This window comes from Lepidothrix coronata, unplaced genomic scaffold, assembly GCF_001604755.1.
Source record: "Lepidothrix coronata isolate B3197 unplaced genomic scaffold, Lepidothrix_coronata-1.0 Scaffold89, whole genome shotgun sequence".
NCBI lineage: Eukaryota > Metazoa > Chordata > Aves > Passeriformes > Pipridae > Lepidothrix > Lepidothrix coronata.
In genome coordinates this window covers 3,308,586-3,314,936 of record NW_016690269.1, presented here as the reverse complement: position 1 = coordinate 3,314,936, position 6,351 = coordinate 3,308,586, and positions in this window count along the sequence as shown.

Genomic DNA, 6,351 nt, shown 5'->3' with positions numbered 1-6,351 from the left:
GTGTTCGCAGCAATCCACTTATTTGGTTTCAAGCACATCTGAGATGGGTCCCTGAAGATCTTCCCTTCTTTCTGTTATGAAACCAGGATGTTTATCGCTGTGAGTAGTAAGAAACCACCACTGCCAGGAGCCGTAGGCTGCTTAAACTGGTCGTTTAGTAACAGCCTTGTACTCGCATTCCCCCATCTTATCATTTCCTGTCAACATTAATTCCCTGAATAGTGAGATTGGAGGGCCTGAAGAGCAAACACTTTGATTGCCACTGGAAACACACGGAACATGGGGAATAGCAAAAAAATACCCGTCTAGCTCTGACCCTGTGTTCCCAGCACAGAGTTCTCTGTCTTTCACTGTGGGCGAGTTCATACCTCCAGTGACAGCAGCTTTGCTCTGTGACCCTGCAGCACACTCCCAAATGCCAGCAAACACAAGAGGCAAGGCAAAGTCAACACACACACACCAGCTCTGTCAATACAGAGCTCCTCTTCAAGGAAGAGACCCAGGACATGGGGTTATGCTGCTCTTTAGCTGATGTATTTTATCCTGTGAGCTCTGACAGGAGCACTTGCTGCCAGGGCTGCGATGCTGTGACTCTACAGATATAATGTACGTGGAGAGCAAAGGACAGAAATGCTGAAGATGTAGGAAGTGAGCCACATCTCATGGCTCTTCAGCTTTTCTTTAAAAACATGAGTACGGTCAAGGACTGCATGCAGATGTGTTTGTGCACAGATGCACACAGCACACCTCAAACACCCTGAGGAGTGCTTATGTCATCCTGTTGTTCACACATCTGAAAAGCTTAAATCAAGCTTTTATGGTTTGATTCACAGAAATTAAGTTCTACAGAGAACTTCTAACCAAAGTAGTCATAGTCCTACGTGCCTCTTCAGAGTTCCTACAGACAAATCCCTGTTTGCAGCCTCCATTTGTGCATGAAAATTATTTTTACACTTGTAACTCTGGGACCAGTGACTGCAAATGAAGGCACACCTCTCACAAGTGCTCTTGTTTACAGGACGTGGTGTTTGTTTTTTTAAAATACAGTCCCAGGTCACTGGACTGAAGGAGACCAGCCACTGCCAAGGGCTTTAAAATGTGTTTTGTCAAAAAAGGTTACCTTGACCCACTGTGGCCTCCAACAAGACAATAAGACCAACATAACTGTCCGTCCTGTAATGCATTTCATGAGGCTGTTCAGAGAGGGTAATAAGGTCCACTTCATTACTACCTGTGGTAAGTGGACTCTAAAGCCAGAAATATAATTTTACTACATAAAACCTCATTTGAGACAATGTTTACCATGCTCTTGTGTTTCAGCCCCTCTATGTGAGACAAGAGGAGATAAATTTATTCTGAGCCTAGTTTCCAAATGTCAAGTTATGCTCCTACCATCTTGTTGGAGCAAAAGCCACAAGTACCATCAATCCATTTCCAGGATGAGTAGACTACTCACTTTCAAGAAAAGAACGTTCTATGAATCACAGTTTGCAGAAATAAAGCCATTTTCTAAGGGATATGTACTTCAGAACTCGGACAAGCATGAGAAGTGGGCCCACGAGAGCCTCATAACGTTCAACTAAAAAACAAACATCAGAAACATAGAATGTTCTGAGCTAGAAGAGACCCACAAGGATCATCAAGTCCAGCTCTTGAGCAAATGGCCCATATGGGGATCGAAACTGCATCCTTGGCATTACTAGCACCACTTGCTTCTAACCAGCCAAGTTAGTCCAGGTGTAAAATGTTGCATCTGGGTCAGGGCAATCCCAGGCACGATCACAGGCTGGGAAAGGAAGTCACTGTGAGCAGCCCTTTAGTACCTAAAGGGGCTTATAAAAAGGAAGAGGCAAGACTTTCTATATGGTCAGATAGTGACAGGACAAGGGGCAATGGTGTAGATTAAATGTTAGGAAGAAATTCTTTGCTCAGAGGGTTGTGAAGCAACAGAACAAGTTGACCAGAGATGTTCTGGATGCCCTATCTCTGGAATTGTTCAAGGCCAGGTTGGACGGGGCTCTGAGTAACCTGATTGAGTGTGTGGCATCCCTGTCCACGGCACGGAGATTGGAACTAGATGAACTTTATGGTCCCTTCCAACCCAGATCATTCTGGGTTGGTTCTGTGATTCTGGACAATGGTTCTGTGCTTCTCCTTGCACTTTGTCTGCAGGTCAATCTGTGCATCTGAAGATGTATTCATTCATCCATAATTGAGAACAGAATTGCCCATAATGCTGGTGTAATGTGCATGTGACAATTTACATTTTCAAACAGGTACATTTTCAAACAGGTTTCCACACATGGTTTTAAAAGAATCACCCCAGGCACACTTGTGCCTTTTTACAACATGAACAAAGACCCTCAGGTGATCTTTCAACAATCTCACATCTGTAAATATGCATGTCTGTGCAGCCATAAAATCAGCTTCTGCAGCTGCACTCTAGTAGCATCACAGTGCAACCAACGAAGATTCCTTGCAAAACTTGTCTTTTCAAGGTGACAAATTCATGCTGCTAAGGCCCTGAGAAGCTGATTGATCATCTATCTGGATTTGTTAGAGAACACTGGCTAAACTGAGTGTCAGGTTACAATTCTTATCTCTGTTTTTTTCCGTTAGAGCACATTTGGTAAACTCAAGGTCTGTATGAGTATACTCAAGCCTAAGAGATATTTGCCTAATCAAAGCTCCTTGAAAACAGTTCTGCTTTCCTCCCTGTAGCTGTTTTGCCTGCTTTCCCCAAGCTGGGGTGAACCAGGACCATGGATGCCTTTCCTCCCATCCACCTGGTTTGATAAGACTTCGGTGGAAACAAGGGCCGTACCCAAACACTTGCATTTCAACACAAAGTTAGACAGACCTTCACAGTGGGCAAAGTGGCAGCTTTTGCAGTTGATGCTGCAGAATTTCAAAGGGTGTTACTGTAGCTACTGCATTAACCTCCAAATTCACATTTACAAACAGCTCCCAAGCGTATGCTAATCCCAAAACTTACACAGTGGGTTCAGCACCGACTGCCCAATGCCAGTGTGCTAAACTGAGACTTCTTTAGTGAAGAAAACAAATACTCAGAAAGAGTCCTTTGTATTCTGAATTCCAGCTCTTGAAATGCATTTTGTACCTGATAAGTCAGTACTGGAAATAATTATTGGGAAGTGAATGATGATGGCACTGCTGTCCCAGCACCCCCAGTTGTACAGTGCCTGTGGCCAGCACCTTCTGTAATAGTAGAGGGTTGTTTTGCAGCACGTTATGAAACAAGTGGCAGCTTCTTCCTAGGGTGCCTGCAGAAAGGGAAACCAAGATTTGTTTTCTTCCTCTGATGATCATCAGCAGGCGTTGTTTTCACAGGGATCTCGAGTAAGGGGACAAACAACGGTGCAAATTGTGCAATTTTCACAGTATTACTCCTGTCGTTTCCCTCAGCTGCCCAAAATCTCTTATGCTCTGAAGAGAAAGCAACAGCATAGGACAGTTTGTGCATAAACAGGGCTGTGCAGTGTTAGATGAGCAAAAGCCGAGCTGAATATCACAGATGCTGTCCTAGTCATAAGTGAGTGTGGGAGGTGGGAAGCTGTTTTCTCTCTGCAAGCATTGCTGCTGTTGGGGTTTTATTTATAATCACTTTGTATCAAGGAATAAGAAGCTGCTCTTTGAAAGAACTGTAACTGTTCTCCAGCTATCAGGATACTGTCCTAACTTATTCCCACCCCACCCCTCCCTTCCCACCCCTTTCTCCCATCACCCCCACCCCCCCACCACACCACCCTCATCCCTTGGCCACAGCATTTTGCCTGGGGGGAGTTGTTTTGTTTTACACAAGGAGAGACTATTTAAGACTTCACCAGAACACAAGAGTAGAAGGGAATGGTATAATTCCCCACATGCCAACAGGTAAAGTCAAATCCAAGCCTTTTCCAGATTAGTGGAGACTAATAAATGCAAACATGATTTCTCAGGGCCCTTCACACATACTGAACGTACTCAACATGATTAAGTGATAAACAACAATGCTGGAGAGTTTGCATTTGGTCGGCTGTAGCAATAACATGATGTCCTGCCAGCAGCAGCACAGAATACAGTGCTGGGAGAGCAGGAAACTAGTGGGAAAAAAAATATGCAGGCCTTGCCCTTTATGCTTTGCTGATGGGGAAAAATAAATAAAGAGCACAACCTTTCACAAAGGACTGACTCTGGGATCACTCCGAAGGGCTGGACCATGAACAAAGCAGTAAGGCAAGAGGAGAAGGCTCAACTGCTGCACAGAAAATAGTCCCTCAACAAAAAGGGCACTGGTGCTTTATCTCTTCAATACTACTCCTGCCACATAGATCTGATATCATAATCCCTTTCTTTTATATCTTAATCCCTTCCCCATCTTCCAATTTATACTAGAAGTATATTGGCCAAAAGGATTGGAAACTGGATCTGGCCTGAAGAGCCCGGTAGCTATATGAGCAGGCTCTGATTTCCCAGAAGGTGTAGCATCCTTCCCTCTGTAAAGTTGTTTCTGCTTTATATCAGTAAAAGCAAGAGTGAAACCATGACGAGCCAGTGCTGAGTCTGGGCTTTCTATTTTTAAACAATTGCTCTTGAGTGACTGTCCAGTTTGTGGCTAATTCCCTGCTCCCAGAGGTGAAGAACAAGCAAAAAATGTCACTGCATGTCCTGCATGAGCCCATGGGACTGTAGGACAAGGAGGGTGGAGGAGTAAGGGAGGTGGACAGTGCATGGCAGGAGAGAGCAGCACCACTGGGCACAGGTGTGCAAAGCACTTCTCAGTCATACTCTGCAGGCAGATGACATCTCAGGCAGCCTCACAAGGAAAACAAGGATCTTGGAGAGGGAGATGCCAGCACTAGTTTCACACTTCCCTGCAGGCCAGCAGTTCAATGCCTGAATCAGTACTTTTTTATGCTGTGGCAGGAGAAAAGGTTCTCCCTGGGGTCACAGCAAAGCAGTGGTGCTGTTTCTCAGCACTGCTCTCAAGGCATTGGGAAATCTGTCCCGTGAACTTGCATAGTCATGCACTCACTGCTTTTGAGTAAACACTGTCCTTTTCTTACTTGGATTAGCTCTGCTCGCTGAAACCACATCCACTTTTTATGCTGGTTGCTTGTACTGTAAACTAAGACAGAGAAGTCTAAAAAAGAACTCAGAAGCCCTTTATTGAGTACCCTGCTAGCTATTTTCTTCTTCCCCATTCCTATATGAATAGATGATAATGTCATTTGAGGAACTACCACAGAACTCTCATTTTCTTGTCTTTCCTGTCAAACACTGACCTCCTGATGTAGTCCCAGGTTTGCACCCCATAAGCAATCATACAAGCTGAGAGAAGTCCAGCACTCAGAGGTGGCAGCCAGGTGGGAACAGTCAGTCAGACTGCGGCACTAGAGGGGCCATAAAATTTGTGCTTTTCTGTGATTTTTGTGACATATAAGAAGACATACATTTAAATGGCAAATGTTCTTGCACCTCCTCAGGTGGGTACAGCTAAATTAATCTTCCTTGACACAGAGAGCAGGTGAACTGTCTTGCTTTTCTGCCCCTTAAAAACGTGCCTTAAATTTACAGGATGTAAGTTATAACAGCAATCTATTAATCAGTAACAACCAAAAATGCCTTAAAATAAAAGCCTCGTCAGCAAAAATCGGCACCTTTATCAGACTTGTCAAAGAACAAGTTTTACACATAAAAAAATGTTATTGTCTGCATGAATAGTCAGGTAACAGCTGTGAAGATCACAGAAATGGTTACATGAGGGAGAAATCAGCCCTTGTCCCAAGCCTTGAGGAGAAGAACTTACTAATGTTTTTTCACATGTACCCATGGAGTTCTTATACAGACAAGAGAGGTGCAGCACCTGTGTAGTTGGATATGTGGCAAGGACCATGTCAGCATCCTCTGCACTAGGTCATTTGTAAAGGCACATATCTGGGGGAATGGAAATTGAGAGCAGGTGATGGGGTATACGGTGGTATTTTTCCCTTACGCTAATTATGGGCTTATACACGCAGGTTAAAAGAAGAATTGCTCTTGAAAACAACTTAGTATGAGATGGAGGCTAACACGAATGAGACAGCGGTGTGACTTGTTACCTACCCTGCACATGTTGTCACTCAGTCTACACCAGAAAACCAGGCACTAAGGCTCCACTGCCTTGCCATTCTCTCTGCTCCAGCAGTGTCTTGTTTCCTGTGCAGTAATGGGGCTGCAGAAAAATCACTACCTCCCACAGTGGTTGTAAGATCCCTTTTCAAAGGCCCTGTGCCTTCTCTTCCAAGTGCTTTTACATGCTTTCACATTGCTTGAAGCTTGCATGATGTTGCCAGGGTCAGTTCATTAAAG